This window comes from Pseudophryne corroboree, chromosome 3 (genome assembly GCF_028390025.1).
Source record: "Pseudophryne corroboree isolate aPseCor3 chromosome 3, aPseCor3.hap2, whole genome shotgun sequence".
NCBI lineage: Eukaryota > Metazoa > Chordata > Amphibia > Anura > Myobatrachidae > Pseudophryne > Pseudophryne corroboree.
Window position 1 is genome coordinate 367,023,904 of NC_086446.1, and position 19,490 is coordinate 367,043,393.

At 48.9% G+C, this 19,490-nt stretch overlaps 1 protein-coding gene across 5 annotated transcripts in view; it reads right to left on the reverse strand.

Annotated features, from left to right (window-relative positions):
* ZNF652 (zinc finger protein 652) overlaps window positions 1-18,820 on the reverse strand; it is a 210,184-nt gene extending 191,364 nt beyond the window's left edge. For 2 of the 5 annotated variants that reach the window (XM_063959854.1, XM_063959855.1), the window contains exon 1: window positions 18,218-18,820. The gene's annotated coding sequence lies outside the window, so the exon portion shown is untranslated. The other 3 variants (XM_063959858.1, XM_063959857.1, XM_063959856.1) reach the window with 3 other exon arrangements.
* Between the last annotated feature and the right edge of the window lie 670 nt (window positions 18,821-19,490).

The following is a 19,490-nucleotide window of genomic DNA, read 5'->3' on the forward strand; positions in this document are numbered from 1 at the left end:
ATTGTACTACAAATCCAACGCGCAATAGTCTGCTTAGAAGCAGGAGCACCCAGCTTGTTGGGTGCATACAGGATAAACAGCGAGTCAGATTTCCTGACTCCAGCCGTCCTGGAAACATATTTTCAGGGCCCTGACTACGTCCAGCAACTTGGAGTCCTCCAAGTCCCTAGTAGCCGCAGGCACCACAATAGGTTGGTTTAGGTGAAACGCTGAAACCACCTTAGGAAGAAATTGAGGACGAGTCCTCAATTCCGCCCTATCCGAATGAAATATCAGGTAAGGGCTTTTATAGGATAAAGCCGCCAATTCAGATACTCGCCTGGCAGAAGCCAGGGCCAACAACATTACCACTTTCCATGTGAGATATTTTAATTCCACCGTGGCAAGTGGCTCAAACCAATGTGATTTTAGGAATCCCAAAACTACATTGAGATCCCAAGGTGCCACTGGGGGCACAAAGGGAGGCTGTATATGCAGTACCCCTTTTACAAAAGTCTGAACTTCAGGAAATGAAGCCAATTCTCTCTGAAAGAAAATCGACAAGGCCGAAATTTGAACCTTAATGGACCCTAACTTTAGGCCCATGGACAGTCCTGTTTGCAGGAAATGTAGGAAACGACCTAGTTGAAATTCCTCTGTCGGGGCCTTCTTGGTCTCGCACCACGCAACATATTTTCGCCAAATACGGTGATAATGCTGTGCGGTTACATCCTTCCTAGCTTTAATCAGGGTAGGAATAACTTCATCTGGAATGCCTTTTTCCTTCAGAATCCGGCGTTCAACCGCCATGCCGTCAAACGCAGCCGCGGTAAGTCTTGGAACAGACAGGGTCCCTGCTGAAGCAGGTCCCTTCTTAGCGGCAGAGGCCACGGGTCCTCTGTGAGCATCTCTTGAAGTTCCGGGTACCAAGTCCTTCTTGGCCAATCCGGAGCCACTAGTATAGTTCTTACTCCTCTCCGTCTTATAATTCTCAGTACCTTGGGTAAGAGAGGCAGAGGAGGGAACACATACACCGACTGGAACACCCAAGGTGTTACCAGAGCGTCCACAGCTATTGCCTGCGGGTCTCTTGACCTGGCGCAATACCTGTCTAGTTTTTTGTTGAGGCGTGACGCCATCATGTCCACCTTTGGTTTTTCCCAACGGTTCACAATCATGAGGAAGACTTCCGGATGAAGTCCCCACTCCCCCGGGTGTAGGTCGTGTCTGCTGAGGAAGTCTGCTTCCCAGTTGTCCACTCCCGGAATGAACACTGCTGACAGTGCTATCACATGATTTTCCGCCCATTGCAGAATCCTTGCAGCTTCTGTCATTGCCCTCCTGCTTCTTGTGCCGCCCTGCCTGTTTATGTGGGCGACTGCTGTGATGTTGTCCGACTGGATCAACACCGGCTGACCCTGAAGCAGAGGCTTTGCTAGGCTTAGAGCATTGTAAATTGCCCTTAGTTCCAGTATATTTATGTGAAGTGAAGTCTCCAGGCTTGACCACACTCCCTGGAAGTTTCTTCCTTGTGTGACTGCTCCCCAGCCTCTCAGGCTGGCATCCGTGGTCACCAGGATCCAGTCCTGAATGCCGAATCTGCGGCCCTCTAGGAGATGAGCACTTTGCAGCCACCACAGAAGAGATACTCTTGTCCTTGGAGACAGGGTTATTTTCTGATGCATCTGAAGATGCGATCCGGACCATTTGTCCAGCAGATCCCACTGAAAAATTCTTGCGTGGAATCTGCCGAATGGAATCGCTTCGTAAGAAGCCACCATTTTTCCCAGGACCCTTGTGCATTGATGCACTGACACCTTTCCTGGTTTTAGGAGGTTCCTGGCCAGCTCGGATAACTCCCTGGCTTTCTCCTCCGGGAGAAACACCTTTTTCTGGACTGTGTCCAGAATCATCCCTAGGAACAGCAGACGTGTCGTCGGAATCAGCTGCGATTTTGGAATATTTAAAATCCACCCGTGCTGTTGTAGTACTTCTTGAGATAGTGCTACTCCGACTTCTAACTGTTCTCTGGACCTTGCCCTTATTAGGAGATCGTCCAAGTAAGGGATAATTAATACGCCTTTTCTTCGAAGAAGAATCATCATTTCGGCCATTACCTTGGTAAAGACCCGGGGTGCCGTGGACAATCCAAACGGCAGCGTCTGAAACTGATAATGACAGTTCTGTATTACGAACCTGAGATACCCTTGGTGAGAAGGGCAAATCGGGACATGGAGATAGGCATCCTTGATGTCCAGAGACACCATATAGTCCCCTTCTTCCAGGTTCGCTATCACTGCTCTGAGTGATTCCATCTTGAATTTGAACCTTTTGATATAAGTGTTCAAAGATTTTAGATTTAAAATCGGTTTCACCGAACCGTCTGGTTTCGGTACCACAAACAGTGTGGAGTAATATCCCTTCCCTTGTTGTAGGAGGGGTACTTTTATTATCACCTGTTGGGAGTACAGCTTGTGAATGGCTCCCAATACCGCCTCCCTGTCGGAGGGAGCTATTGGTAAAGCAGACTTCAGGAACCGGCGAGGGGGAGACGTCTCGAATTCCAATTTGTACCCCTGAGATACTACTTGCAGGATCCAGGGGTTCACTTGCGAGTGAGCCCACTGCGCGCTGAAATTTCTGAGACGACCTCCCACCGTACCCGAGTCTGCTTGTAAGGACCCAGCGTCATGCTGAGGACTTGGCAGAAGCGGAAGAGGGCTTCTGTTCTTGGGAAGAAGCTGTCTGCTGCAGTCTTTTTCCCCTTCCTCTACCCCGGGGCAGATATGACTGTCCTTTTGTCCGCTTGCCTTTATGGGAACGAAAGGACTGATGCTGAAAAGACGGTGTCTTTTTCTGTTGAGAGGTGACTTGAGGTAAAAATGTGGATTTCCCAGCCGTTGCCGTGGTTACCAGGTCTGATAGACCGACCCCAAATAACTCCTCCCCTTTATACGGCAATACCTCCATGTGCCGTTTTGAATCCGCATCACCTGACCACTGTCGCGTCCATAACCCTCTTCTGGCAGAAATGGACAGCGCACTTACTCTTGATGCCAGAGTGCAAATATCTCTCTGTGCATCTCGCATATATAAAAATGCATCTTTTAATTGCTCAATAGTCAATAAAATACTGTCCCTATCCAGGGTATCAATATTCTCAGTCAGGGAGTCCGACCACGCCACCCCAGCACTGCACATCCAGGCTGAGGCGATTGCTGGTCGCAGTATAACACCAGTATGTGTGTATATACTTTTAAGGATATTTTCCAGCCTCCTATCTGCTGGCTCCTTAAGGGCGGCCGTTTCTGGAGACGGTAACGCCACTTGTTTTGATAAGCGTGTGAGCGCCTTATCTACCCTAGGGGGTGTTTCCCAACGAGCCCTAACCTCTGGTGGGAAGGGATATAGTGCCAATAATTTTTTAGAAATTAGCAGTTTTTTGTCGGGGGTAACCCACGCTTCATCACACACTTCATTCAATTCCTCTGATTCAGGAAAAACTACGGGTAGTTTTTTCACACCCCACATAATACCCCTTTTCGTGGTACTTGCAGTATCAGAGATGTGCAAAACCTCCTTCATTGCCGTGATCATGTAACGTGTGGCCCTACTGGAAAATACGTTTGTTTCTTCACCGTCGACACTGGAGTCAGTGTCTGTGTCTGGGTCCGTGTCGACCCACTGAGGTAACGGGCGTTTTATAGCCCCTGACGGTGTTTGAGACGCCTGGACAGGCACTAACTGAGCTGCCGGCTGTCTCATGTCGTCAACAGTTTTTTGTAACGTGCCGACACTGTCACGTAATTCCTTAATTACGGCCATCCATTCAGGTGTCGACTCCCTAGGGGGTGACATCACCATTATAGGCAATTGCTCCGCCTCCACATCATTTTCCTCCTCATACATGTCGACACACACGTACCGACACCCAGCACACACACAGGGAATGCTCTGATAGAGGACAGGACCCCACTTAGCCCCTTGGGGAGACAGAGGGAGAGTTTGCCAGCACACACCAGAGCGCTATATATGTATAGGGACAACCTTACAATAAGTGTCTATCCCTTATAGCTGCTTATATCTGTTATTTTGCCAAATAAGTGCCCCCCTCTCTTTTTTACCCTGTTTCTGTAGTGCAGGATGCAGGGGAGATTCTGGGAGCCTTCCTACCAGCGGAGCTGTGTGGGAAAAATGGCGCTGTGTGCTGAGGAGATAGGCCCCGCCCCCTTCTCGGCGGGCTCTTCTCCCGCTTTTTTCTGGAAAACTGGCAGGGGTTAAATACATCCATATAGCCCAGGAGCTATATGTGATGTATTTTTTGCCAAATAAGGTAAATTCATTGCTTCCCAGGGCGCCCCCCCCCAGCGCCCTGCACCCTCAGTGACCGAAGTGTGAAGTGTGCTGAGAGCAATGGCGCACAGCTGCAGTGCTGTGCGCTACCTTATGAAGACAGGAAAGTCTTCTGCCGCCGATTTATGGACCTCTTCTTGCTTCAGCATCTGTAAGGGGGCCGGCGGCGCGGCTCCGGGACCCATCCATGGCTGGGCCTGTGATCGTCCCTCTGGAGCTAATGTCCAGTAGCCAAGAAGCCCAATCCACTCTGCACGCAGGTGAGTTCGCTTCTTCTCCCCTTAGTCCCACGCTGCAGTGAGCCTGTTGCCAGCAGGACTCACTGAAAATAAAAAAACCTAAGTATACTTTTACTTCTAAGCAGCTCAGGAGAGCCACCTAGATTGCACCCTTCTCGGCCGGGCACAAAGATCTAACTGAGGCTTGGAGGAGGGTCATAGGGGGAGGAGCCAGTGCACACCACCTAGGTCCAAAAGCTTTTACTTTTTGTGCCCTGTCTCCTGCGGAGCCGCTATTCCCCATGGTCCTGACGGAGTCCCCAGCATCCACTTAGGACGTTAGAGAAAATAAGATTTTACTCACCGGTAAATCTATTTCTCGAAGTCCGTAGTGTATGCTGGGGACTCCGTAAGGACCATGGGGAATAGACGGGATCCGCAGGAGACTGGGCACTCTATGAAAGATTTAGTACTACTGGTGTGCACTGGCTCCTCCCTCTATGCCCCTCCTCCAGACCTCAGTTAAGGAAATTGTGCCTGGAAGAGCTGACATTACAAGGAAAGGATTTTCGAACCCAGGGTAAGACTCATACCAGCCACACCAATCACACCGTATAACTTGTGATAAACTTACCCAGTTAACAGTATGAACAAACAACAGAGCATCAACCAATGGATGCCAACATAACATAACCCTTTATTAAGCAATAACTATATACACGTATTGCAGAAAGTCCGCACTTGGGACGGGCGCCCTGCATCCACTACGGACTACGAGAAATAGATTTACCGGTGAGTAAAATCTTATTTTCTCTAACGTCCTAGTGGATGCTGGGGACTCCGTAAGGACCATGGGGATTATACCAAAGCTCCCAAACGGGCGGGAGAGTGCGGATGACTCTGCAGCACCGAATGGGCAAACACAAGGTCCTCCTCAGCCAGGGTATCAAACTTGTAGAATTTTGCAAATGTGTTTGAACCCGACAAAGTAGCAGCTCGGCAAAGCTGTAATGCCGAGACCCCTCGGGCAGCCGCCCAAGAAGAGCCCACCTTCCTTGTGGAATGGGCTTTCACTAATTTTGGATGCGCCGCAGAATGAGCCTGCTGAATCGTGTTACAGATCCAGCGAGCAATAGTTTGCTTTGAAGCAGGAGCACCCAGCTTGTTGGATGCATACAGGATAAACAGCGAGTCAGTCTTCCTGACTCCAGCCGTTCTGGTTACCTAAATCTTCAAAGCCCGGACTACGTCAAACAGCTTGGAATCCTCCAAGTCACAAGTAGCCGCAGGCACCACAATAGGGTGGTTCAAATGAAAAGATGACACCACCTTTGGCAGAAATTGCGGACGAGTCAGCAATTCTGCCCTGTCCATATGGAAATCCAGATAGGGGCTTTTACATGACAAAGTCGCCAATTCTGACACGCGCCTAGACGAAGCTAAGGCCAACAGCATGACCACTTTCCACGTGAGATACTTTAGCTCCACAGTCTTAAGTGGCTCAAACCAGTGGGATTTCAGGAAACCCAACAACACGTTAAGATCCCAAGGTGCCACAGGTGGCACAAAAGGGGGCTGAATATGCAGCACTCCCTTAACAAACGTCTGAATCTCAGGCAGTGAAGCCAGTTCTTTTTGAAAGAAAATGGATAGGGACGAAATCTGGACCTTTATGGACCCTAATTGTAGGCCCATAGTCACTCCTGACTGTAGGAAGTGCAGGAATCGACCCAGCTGGAATTTCTCTGTAGGGGCCTTCCTGGCCTCACACCAAGCAACATATTTTCGCCATATACGGTGATAATGCTATGCTGTCACGTCCTTCCTAGCCTTTATCAGCGTAGGAATAACTTCATCCGGAATGCCTTTTTCCGCTAGGATCCGGCGTTCAACCGCCATGCCGTCAAACGCAGCCACGATAAGTCTTGAAACAGACAGGGCCCTTGTTGCAACAGGTCCTGTCTGAGAGTCAGAGGCCATGGGTCCTCTGTGAGCATTTCTTGCAGTTCCGGGTACCAAGTCCTTCTTGGCCAATCCGTAACAATGAGTATTGTTCTCACTCCTCTTTTTCTTACAATTCTCAGCACCTTTGGTATGAGAGGAAGAGGAGGAAACACAGACCGACTGGAACACCCACGGTGTTACTAGTGCGTCCACAGCTATCGCCTGAGGGTCCCATGACCTGGCGCTATACCTTTTTAGCTGTTTGTTGAGGCGGGACGCCATCATGTCCACCTGTGGCAGTTCCCATCGATTTGCAATCTGCGTGAAGACTTCCTGATGAAGTCCCCACTCTCCCGGGTGGAGGTCGCGCCTGCTGAGGAAGTCTGCTTCCCAGTTTTCCACTCCCGGAATGAACACTGCTGACAGTGCGCTTACGTGATTCTCCACCCAGCGAAGAATTCTGGTGGCTTCTACCATCGCCACCCTGCTCCTTGTGCCGCCTTGGCGGTTTACATGAGCCACTGCGGTCTGACTGGATCAGAACCGGTTGGTCGCGAAGCAGGGTCTCCGCTTGACTTAGGGCGTTGTATATGGCCCTTAGTTCCAGGATATTGATGTGAAGGCAAGTCTCCTGCCTTGACCACAGCCCTTGGAAATTTCTTCCCTGTGTGACTGCCCCCCACCCTCGGAGGCTTGCATCCGTGGTCACCAGGACCGAGTCCTGAATGCCGAATCTGCGACCTTCGAGAAGGTGAGCACTCTGCAGTCACCACAGGAGAGACACCCTGGCTCTGGGGGATAGGGTGATTAACCGATGCATCCGAAGATGTGATCCAGACCACTTGTCCAGTAAGTCCCATTGGAAGGTCCTCCTATGGAACCTGCCGAAGGGAATGGCCTCGAATGATGCCATCCTCCTTCCCAGGACTCGAGTGCAGTGATGCACTGACACCTGTTTTGGTTTTAATAGATTCCTGACCAGTGTCACAAGCTTCTAAGCTCTCTCTATCGGGAGATAAACCCTTTTCTGGTCTGTGTCTAGGATCATGCCTAGGAGAGGCAGATGAGCTGTAAGAACCAACTGCGACTTTGGAATATATAGAATCCAGCCGTGTTGCAGTTTCACTTCCAGAGAAAGTGATACGCTGTTCAGCAACTGCTCTCTTGATCTCGCTTTTATGAGGAGATCGTCCAAGTACGTGATAATAGTGACACCTTGTTTCCGCAGGAGCACCATCATTTCCGCCATTACCTTGGTGAATATTCTCAAGGCCGTGGAGAGACCAAACGGCAACGTCTGAAATTGGTAATGACCACCCCGTACCGCAATTCTGAGGTACGCCTGATGAGGTGGATAAATGGGGACATGAAGGTATGCATCCTTTATGTCCCGAGTCACCATAAAATCTCCCCCTTTCAGGCTTGCAATAACCGCTCTTAGCGATTCCATCTTGAACTTGAACCCTTTCAGTTATATGTTCAGGGATTTTAAATTCAATATGGGTCCGACCGAACCGTCTGGTTTCGGGACTACAACATGGTCGAATAATAACCCCCTCCTTGTCGAAGGAGGGGAACCTTGACCACCACCTGTTGAAGATACAATTTATGAATTGCAGTTAACACTGTTTCCCTCTCGTGGGGGGAAGCCGGCAGGGCCTTCGGTGAGGGGGCATCTTCTCAAAGTCCAGCTTGTATCCCTGAGACACAATATCTATTGCCCAGGGATCTAACAGGGAGTGAACCCACTTGTGGCTGAACTGACGAAGGCGTGCCCCCACCGGGCCTAGCTCCGCCTTGCGGTGGATTTTTGTAGAGGCCGGGGAGGACTTCTGTTCCTGGGAACTAGCTGTGTTGTGCAGCTTCTCTCCTGTGCCCCCGCCTCTGGCAAGAAAAGACGCACCTCGGACTTTCTTGTTTCTTTATTCGAAAGGCTGCATTTGATAATGTCGTGCTTTCCTAGGCTGTGCAGGAATATAAGGCAAAATATCAGAATTACCAGCTATAGCTGTGTAGACCAGGTCCGAGAAACCTTCTCCACACAATCCTCAGCCTTTCACATGACTCTTAAGTCGGCATCATCTGTCCATTGCATATTCTACAGGACCCGTCAAGCAGAAATCGACATAGCTTTGACTCTAGGACCCAGTATACTCATGTCTCTTTGGGCATGATTATATATATATATATATATATATATATATATATTATATATATAAAATAAGAATTTACTCACCGGTAATTCTATTTCTCGTAGTCCGTAGTGGATGCTGGGAACTCCGTAAGGACCATGGGGAATAGCGGGCTCCGAAGGAGGCTGGGCACTCTAGAAAGATCTTAGACTACCTGGTGTGCACTGGCTCCTCCCACTATGACCCTCCTCCAAGCCTCAGTTAGGACACCGTGCCCGGACGAGCGTACACAATAAGGAAGGATTTTGAATCCCGGGTAAGACTCATACCAGCCACACCATTCACACCGTATAACTCGTGATATGAAACCCAGTTAACAGTATGAAACAACTGAGCCTCTCAACAGACGGCTCAACAATAACCCGATTTAGTTAACAATAACTATGTACAAGTATTGCAGATACACCGCACTTGGGACGGGCGCCCAGCATCCACTACGGACTACGAGAAATAGAATTACCGGTGAGTAAATTCTTATTTTCTCTGACGTCCTAGTGGATGCTGGGAACTCCGTAAGGACCATGGGGATTATACCAAAGCTCCCAAACGGGCGGGAGAGTGCGGATGACTCTGCAACACCGAATGAGAGAACTCCAGGTCCTCCTCAGCCAGGGTATCAAATTTATAGAATTTTGCAAACGTGTTTGCCCCTGACCAAGTAGCAGCTCGGCAAAACTGTAAAGCCGAGACCCCTCGGGCAGCCGCCCAAGATGAGCCCACCTTCCTTGTGGAATGGGCATTGACAGATTTTGGCTGTGGCAGGCCTGCCACAGAATGTGCAAGCTGAATTGTACTACAAATCCAACGAGCAATAGTCTGCTTAGAAGCAGGAGCACCCAGCTTATTGGGTGCATATAGGATAAACAGCGAGTCAGATTTTCTGACTCCAGCCGTCCTGGAAACATATATTTTCAGGGCCCTGACCACGTCTAACAACTTGGAGTCCTCCAAGTCCCTAGCAGCCGCAGGCACCACAATAGGCTGGTTCAGGTGAAACGCTGACACCACCTTAGGGAGAAACTGGGGACGAGTCCTCAATTCTGCCCAATCCATATGGAAAATCAGATAAGGGCTTTTATAAGACAAAGCCGCCAATTCTGATACTCGCCTGGCAGAAGCCAAGGCCAATAACATGACCACCATCCACGTGAGATATTTCAGATCCACGGTTTTTAGTGGTTCAAACCAATGTGATTTTAAGAAACTCAACACCACGTTGAGATCCCAAGGTGCCACAGGAGGCACATATGGGGGCTGAATATGCACCACTCCCTTTACAAAAGTCTGAACTTCAGGTACTGAAACTAGTTCTTTTTGAAAGAAAATCGACAGAGCCGAGATCTGTACCTTAATGGAGCCCAGTTTTAGGCCCATATTCACTCCTGCTTGCAGGAAATGCAGAAATCGACCTAGTTGAAATTCCTCTGTTGGGGCCTTTTCGGCCTCACACCATGCAACATACTTCCGCCATATGCGGTGATAATGATTTGCTGTAACCTCTTTCCTAGCTTTAATAAGCGTAGGAATGACTTCCTCCGGAATGCCCTTTTCCTTCAGGATCCGGCGTTCAACCGCCATGCCGTCAAACGCAGCCGCGGTAAGTTTTGGAACAGACAGGGCCCCTGCTGCCGCAGGTCCTGTCTGAGCGGTAGAGGCCATGGGTCCTCTGATATAATTTTTTGAAGTTGTGGGTACCAAGCTCTTCTTGGCCAATCCGGAACCACGAGTATCGTTCTTACTCCTCGCCTTCTTATTATTATTCTCAATACCTTTGGTATGAGGGGCAGAGGAGGGAACACATAAACCGACTGGTACACCCACGGTGTTACCAGAGCGTCCACAACTATCGCCTGAGGGTCCCTTGACCTGGCGCAATATCTTTTATAGCTTTTTGTTGATGCGGGACGCCATCATGTCCACCTGTGGCCTTTCCCAAAGGTGTACAATCCTTTGGAAGACTTCTGGATGAAGTCCCCACTCTCCCGGGTGGAGGTCGTGTCTGCTGAGAAGATCTGCTTCCCAGTTGTCCACTCCGGGAATGAACACTGCTGACAGTGCTAACACATGAATTTCCGCCCATCGGAGAATCCTTGTGGCTTCTGCCATCGCCATCCTGCTTCTTGTGTCGCCCTGTTGGTTTACATGGGCGACCGCCGTGATGTTGTCTGATTGGATCAGTACCGGCTGGTTTTGAAGCAGAGGCCTTGCCTGACCCAGAGCATTGTAACTGGCCCTCAGTTCCAGAATATTTTGTGTAGAGAAGTCACCTGACTTGACCAAAGTCCTTGGAAGTTTCTTCCCTGTGTGACTGCCCCCAGCCTCAAAGGCTGGCCTCCATGGTCACTAGGACCTAGTCCAGTATTTCGAACCTGCGGCCCTCCTTAAGATGGGCACTCTGCAGCCACCATTTTAGAGATACCCTGGTCCTTGGAGACAGGGTTATCAGCCGATGCATATGAAGATGCGATCCGGACCACATGTCCAACAGGTCCCACTGAAAAGTTCTTGCATGGAACCTGCCGAATGGGATTGCTTCGTAGGAAGCTACCATTTTTCCCAGGATTCGCGTGCAATGATGCACAGATACCTGTTTTGGCTTCAGGAGGTCTCTGACTAGAGATGACAGCTCCTTGGCTTTCTCCTCCCGGAGAAACACTTATTTCTGGTCTGTGTCCAGAACCATCCCCAGGAACAGTAGACGTGTCATAGGAACCAGCTGTGACTTTGGACTGTTTAGAATCCAACCCTGCTGTTGTAGCACTTTCCAAAATAGTGCTACCCCGACTAGCAACTGCTCCTTGGACCTCGCCCTTATAAGGAGATTGTCCAAGTACGGGATAATTAAAACTCCCTTTTTTCGAAGGAGTATCATCATTTCGGCCATTACCCCGGTAAACACCCTCGGTGCCTTGTACAGTCCTGTCTGGACTTGGTAATGGTAATCCTGTACCACAAATCTGAGGTACTCCTGGCGAGGATGGTAAATGGGGACATGCAGGTAAGCATCCTTGATGTCCCGGGATACCATGTAATCCCCCTCGTCCAGGCTTGCAATAACCGCCCCGAGCGATTCCATCTTGAACTTTAATTTTTTTATGTATGTGTTCAAGGATTTTAATATAAATGGGTCACACCGAACCATGCGGTTTCGGTACCCCAACCCGTGTAGAATAGTAACCCCGTCCTTGTTGAAGTAGGGGCACTTGAGTATTACTTTTGGGAATACTGCTTATTAATTGCCTCTAGTACAGCCTCCCTGCCTGAGGGAGTTGTCGGCAAGCCATAATCTAGGAAACGGCTGGGGGGAGATATCTCGAATTCCAGCTTGTACCCCTGACAAACTATCTGAAAGAAACAGGGATCCACCTGTGAGCGAGCCCACTGATCGCTGAAATTTTGGAGACGGCCCCCCACCGTACCTGGCTACACCTGTGGAGCCCCCGCGTCATGCTGTGGGCTCAGAGGAAGCGAGAGAAGAATGTTGATACTGGGAGCAGGCTGACAGGTGCAGCTTTTTCCCTCTTCCCTTGTCTCTGTACAGAAGGGAAACGCCTTTGACCCGCTTGCTTTTCTGAAGCCGAAAGGACTGTACCTGATAATACAGTGCTTTCTGAGTCCGTGAGGAAACCTGAGGTAAAAATATTTCTTCCCAGCTGTGGATACGAGGTCCCAGAGACCATCCCCAAATAATTCCTCACCTTTATAAGGCAGAATCTTTTTAAAGTCAGCATCACCTGTCCCGTGACAGGTCTCAAATACCCTCCTGACAGAATGGACATTACATTCATTTTGGATGCCAGCCGGCAAAATATCCCTCTGTGCATCCCTCATATATAAGACGACGTCTTTAATATGTTCTCATGTTTGACAGGGTCACCGACCACGCTGCAGCAGCACGATCTGCAGGTCTCCGTCTAGTACCTGAGTGTGTAAATACAGACTTCAGGATAGCCTCCTGCTTTTTATCAACAGGTACCTTCAAAGTGGCCGTTCCTAAAACGGCAGTGCCACCTTTTTTGACAACCGTGTAAGCGCCTTATCCACCCTAGGGGATATCTCCCAGCGTAACTTATCCTCCTGGCGGGAAAGGGTACGCCATCAGTAACTCTTTAGAAATTACCAGTTTCTAAACGGGGGAACCCACGCTTTTCACACACTTCATTTATTCATCTGATGGGGGAACAAAACACTGCCTGTTTTTTCTCCCCAACCTAAAAACCAATTTTTAGAGGTGCTTGGGTTAATGTCAGAAATGTGTAACACATTTTTTATTGCCGGGTTCAAGTCACGGATGTTCCTAGTGGATTGTGTATATGTCTCAACCTTGTCGACCCTGGAGTCAGACTCCGTGTCGACATTTGTGTCTGCCATCTGAGTGAGCGGGCGTTTTTGAGCCCCTGATGGCCTTTGAGACGCCTGGGCAGGCGCGGGCTGAGAAGCCGGCTGTCCCACAGCTGTTACGTCATCCACCCTTTTATGTAAGGAGTTGACACTGTCGGTTAATACCTTTCACCTATCCATCCACTCTGGTGTCGGCCCCACAGGGGGCTACATCACATATATCGGCCTCTGCTCCGTCACCATATAAGCCTCTTCATTCAACATGTCGACACAGCCGTACCGACACACCGCAGACACACAGGGAATGCTCTAAACGAGGACAGGACCCACAAAAGCCCTTTGGGGGGACAGAGTGAGAGTATGCCAGCACACACCAGAGCGCTATATATATATACAGGGACTAACTGAGTTCTGTCCCCAATAGCTGCTTTTCATATAATATATGTATATATACTGCCAAATTTAATGCCCCCCCTCTCTTTTCCCTCTTACTGTACTGTAGATTGCAGGGAAGAGCCAGGGAGCTTCCTTCCAGCCGAGCTGTGAGGGAAAAATGGCGCCAGTGTGCTGAGGAGATAGGCTCCGCCCCTTTTTGCGGCCTATTCTCCCGCTTTTTATGGAATTCTGGCAGGGGTATTTTCCTCATATATAGCCCCTGGGGCTATATATTGAGGTATTTTAGCCAGCCAAGGTGTTTTTATTGCTGCCTCAGGGCGCCCCCCCCCCCCAGCGCCCTGCACCCTCAGTGACCGGATTGTGAAGTGTGTGAGAGGAGCAATGGCGCACAGCTGCAGTGCTGTGCGCTACCTTGGTGAAGACAGAGTCTTCATGCCGCCGATTTTCCGGACCATCTTCTTGCTTCTGGCTCTGTAAGGAGGACGGCGGCGCGGCTCCGGGACCGAACAACAAGGACTGGGCCTGCGGTCGATCCCTCTGGAGCTAATGGTGTCCAGTAGCCTAAGAAGCCCAATCCGGCTGCAAGCAGGCGAGTTCGCTTCTTCTCCCCTTAGTCCCTCGCTGCAGTGAGCCTGTTGCCAGCAGGTCTCACTGAAAATAAAAAACCTAAGTCTATTCTTTCTAAGAGCTCAGGAGAGCCCCTAGTGTGCATCCAACCTCGGCCGGGCATGAATTCTAACTGAGGCTTGGAGGAGGGTCATAGTGGGAGGAGCCAGTGCACACCAGGTAGTCTAAGATCTTTCTAGAGTGCCCAGCCTCCTTCGGAGCCCGCTATTCCCCATGGTCCTTACGGAGTTCCCAGCATCCACTAGGACGTCAGAGAAATATATATATATATATATATATATATATATATATATCACTTAAGACAGCATCTTTAATATATATATATATATATATATATATATATATATATATATATATATATATATATATATATATATACATACTAGGGTCTCAATCTCTGCTGATAAGGTACCTGTCCACGCTGCCACAGCGCTATAAACACATTCCGACACAATCGCCGGTCTGAGTAGTATACTAGAATGTGCACGCTATCTGCAGGATCCCTGAGAATAGCTAGTGCTACCTTCTGTGCAAACAGGACACCCTAAGGGAAGATTTCCAACACATCCTGGCCCTAGTGGGGAAAGGATACTGCCTGAGAATTTTTTGTGGGAAGCTGCAGTCTCTTGTCTGGAGATTCCCGCTCTTTTTCCTCATGAGAGGAGGGAAATTTACCTCAGCTTTCTTCCCCTTAACATGTGTACCCTTGTGTCAGGGACAAATGAGTCATCAGTGATATGCAAATCATCTTTTATTACAATAATCATATATTGAATACCTTTCAGCCATCTTGGCTGTAACTTTGCATTATCGTAGTCGACACTGGAGTCAAACTCCGTGTCGATATCAGTGTTTATTATTTTGGATAGTGAGCATTGTGAGACTCTGAAGGTCTCTGTGACACAGGGATAGACATGGGTAGATTTCCTGTCTGTTCTCTAATCTTTTGTGCAATAAATTCACCTTAGCACTTACACATATCCAAACAGGTGTCGGCGTTGTCGACGGAGATACCCTCTCACACACGTATTTGCTCTATCTCCTCCTTGGGGGAGCCTTTTACCTCAGACATGTCGACACACACGTACCGACACACCACACACACAGGGGATGCTCTATTTGAAGACAGTTCCCCCACAAGGCCCTTTGGAGAGACAGAGAGAGAGTATGCCAGCACACACCCCAGCGCTATATGACCCAGGAATCACACAGTAACTTAGTGTTAACCCAGTAGCTGCTGTATATATTGTTTTTACGACAAATTTATGTGCCCCCCCTCTCTTTTTCACCCTCTCTATCGTGCAGGGGAGAGCCTGGGGAGCTTCCTCTCAGCGGAGCTGTGGAGAGAAAATGGCGCTGGTGAGTGCTGAGGAAGAAGGCCCCGCCCCCTCAGCGGCGGGCTTCTCCCGCGATTTTGTGTAAAATTAATGGCGGGGGCTCATGCATATAACAGTGTCCAACTGTATACAGTATATGCTGCTTTTGCCAGGAGGTACTTAATTGCTGCCCAGGGCGCCCCCCCTACGCCCTGCACCCTACAGTGACCGGAGTGTGTGGGTGTAATGTGGGAGCAATGGCGCACAGCTGCAGTGCTGTGCGCTACCTCATATGAAGACAGGAGTCTTCTGCCGACGATTTCGATGTCTTCTTGCTTCTGCCGGCTTCTGGCTCTGCGAGGGGGACGGCGGCGCGGCTCCGGGAACGGACGACCAAGGTTAAGATCCTGTGTTCGAACCCTCTGGAGCTAATGGTGTCCAGTAGCCTAAGAAGCGCAACCTAGCCGCAGTTAGTAGGTTTGCTTCTCTCCCCTCAGTCCCTCGTAGCAGAGAGTCTGTTGCCAGCAGAAGCTCTCTGAAAATAAAAAACCTTACTAAAATACTATCTTATTAGCAAGCTCAGGAGAGCCCACTAAAAGCACCCAGCTCTGGCCGGGCACAGATTCTAACTGAGGTCTGGAGGAGGGGCATAGAGGGAGGAGCCAGTGCACACCAGTAGTACTAAATCTTTCTTAGAGTGCCCAGTCTCCTGCGGAGCCCGTCTATTCCCCATGGTCCTTACGGAGTCCCCAGCATCCACTAGGACGTTAGAGAAAAACCTGTTATGTCCGGGAGAACAGGCATTCGCCGACTTAACTTGAGCTGAATTGAATAACGCCGGGAGCTAATTCCCGACGCTATTCAACTGTCGGGTGAACTGAATCGACCCCATTGTGTTACTAGGGTAAATAAACATCATATCCACCCCACCCCCCCCACCCCCAAAAAAAATCCTTGCTTTAATGTTAGGGAACTCCAATAACCCTGTATTAGTACACCTAATTCCCTTCAGTCATACAGCAGACCTGTATGATTACATGCATATGCATTTTCCTAAATCACAGGGGTCACATTTTATTTACTTACACAAATGTCTCCCTATTGATATTATCCCAGGTGAATAATGAAGTGTAATACTTGAGTGCTTGGCTTTCAATAAAAATGAAGTGGACATTTAATACACAAAACTGAAACGCATCTATTACAGAAAAGGAGTAAAACATTTTGGTACAGACTGATCATTTTGCATTTATTCTTTTCAAATTTCATTCACAGAATAAGACAAAATGATAATTGAAAGTTAAAGTTGTTTTTGTTTTGTTTAGCAACACTCTTTGAAAGTAACATTATTGGTCAACAATGGTGACAACAACGTGACCATCACTGTCAGGCACCAGGGAGACATGCTCGTAAGGACTTCTGTAGAAGGTATACCTTAAAAAAAACTCCACAAAAACGTAAGATTCCTAGAAAAAAAAATAATAATAAAAATAGTTCAGGCCTGCTGGCTACCTGGTACGTATATTTGGTGCACCAATATATCAGTGTTATAAACATGCATGGTAACAAATACCTAAACTTAAAGGATATGATTATTTTGATGCATAAAACGTGAGGACACAAACATGAAAGAAAATACATGCATCTTCACTATAATAACAGTAAAGTGACAGAAATACAAACATGTATGTTTCCACAAACCTGTGTGTGTGTGTTTATGTTATACCACAGCAGTAAATGACTTGCCCTGTGGTAGAATGTGTAAACTCTGAAAAAGTGCATAAACTTTAGGAACAAAAACAAACTATGGGGACAATGTAGATACACTGTGCTGAGTCTTTACACGACATAACCTTTAACTATGCATATGTCCATAATCAATACTAAGCACAGTAACAATTTCAATTTATAAACTGACAGACATTTGCGGTAGTCCACATACTTTGCATATAGAACATTGCAACCATTTTTTTTTTTTAAAGCGAACTATACCTAAGACATTGTGTGACAGTCATAGGAGTATAATCAAACTGCAAGGACAATGAGTAAAGTGTGTGTCAGCATATCATCAATAAAATGAAGATTCAAATATTCAGTTATATTAATCACCATTAGAGATTCACACAGCCTACAATGGAGGCTGTTTAATACAGCAAAAACATTGTTTTAGATAATTACCGTATAACACTGCAAAATTATTAAATGGGAAAGTTGTACCATTATAAACCAAAACAACAAATTGAGCTAAATAAAAATGATGAAGATTAGATTACAAAAATGCTTATAAAGTCAGCTGTTTTTATATAAACATTTACCTGCTGGGAGACCTTATAATACCTGTACTTAGAATGCATACTGACAGACACACCTGCATTTGTGGTAACAGTGGGGCACTCGAACCAGCAGTGCAGCCAGCTAATTAGTACAGACTAAGCTGGGGTATGTAACGACCCCCTTTAACACGTCTATAGTGACAGTCCACAAGAACAGGGGGGGTGACAACGTTCCTCTAGACAAGGAGGGGCAGAGAATAGTCCTCGCCTGTGCTAGGTGATGGGAGTGAAGGCTGAGAGCAGGTAAGGCATTGCCCCTCCCTAGGCCTCTATAGGCTATGCATACAACCATGTCCATTCCAGAGATGGCAGCCCATGAATATTACATAATGTAGAGAGACCCGTAGTAGTGTGGCCTGCAGAGAACAATATAATTCCCCTTACTGAGGCCTAGAAGCCCCAGGCCTTGCCTATGCAATGGCTTTATGGTCACTAGCTGCCCCCTGGCTGGGCCTCGGCCTATGTTCTTCATCATGCACAGCGTCTAGGCTTCCCGCCCGGGTACCGCTCTCACTCACCCTCCCACCCGGGGTGTCTCGGTCCATGGCTCCCGGGAAGCTTCCTTCCTGTCCTCGGCCTCCTCCTCCTCCGCCGCTCACGTCACTACACCGAGCGACCCCCTCCGTGCGCGCCCCCGGTGCCGCGCAGCTACGTGGCCGCTGCCCGCTCCGTGCCGGGTGCGCGCTTGCCTGGACTCAGCACCAGAGAGGGAGTCCGCGCATGCGCGCTTACCGGGCAGACATGAGCGCCGCGCACTGCGCATGAACGGACTAGGCCAAACGAGTGAACGCGCCGGTCAGCAAGCCGCACATGCGCGGTAGTACATGCCGGTAACCGAACATACACAACCATTACACATATCGCGTTATCCTGGGAAACAGGCGCGACCACTAGGCAGTTAGTACTCAGCAGCCTGTCTGAGTGTGAAGTTTAAGTCCGTACATCCAGAGTACACTGCGATTCATGTACTCCAATAAAATGGCCGCTGCATTGGACCTGCTGTAACAACAGACAGTCAATGACCGTACTACGTTTTTTGTAACTACAGTACACCCGTGACAAGGGGCTGGTAGTGCGGAACATGCGCAGAAGCAGTGAGAGGTCAGCGCTCAGTAGCAGTGGCGGCCTCAGGGCTTTGTTGTTGAGATACGCGAGAGCACAATGGGCGCATGCGTGACTAGTGGGCGGAGCTGCAGCGTCTGGGGGAGGGGTCTGTGATCCCCGTGCCGGCCCCGCCCGGCCCCTTTCTCCGGTGCTGTCGCCAGTACCCGCTGTTCTGTGTGGCCCCTCCATACAGCGTTATTCCCCTGAGCAACCCCATTCCCCTATATTATCTATAGAGATCATCTCTAAATTGACAGCATTTCAAGATGAAGTGACTGCGATGTCCCTACCCGCCGAGGCAGGGCCGGTGCTAGGGTGTTCGGCGCCCCCTGCAAACGATAAATTTGCGCCCCTCATACATAATAAATAGATTGGCGTGCACGACAAGGAAGGGGCGTGGCCACACAATAGTACCCCCAATTCAAATACGGCACACAGTAACACAATCTTATTACAACGCACGTAGTGCCCATGATTCATGTTGTGCCACATAGTAGTGTACCTTATTCATGTTACCAGGCACAGTAGTACCCCACATACACGTAATGCCCACACTAGTAGTGCCACACATAACACCGACAGTAGTAATGCAACACATAATGGCCACAGTAATAGTGTCCCTTACACTTATGTCCACAGGAGGGGAGAGAGGGGGGGTGGGGGCAGAGCCGGATTAAGGGGGGGGTC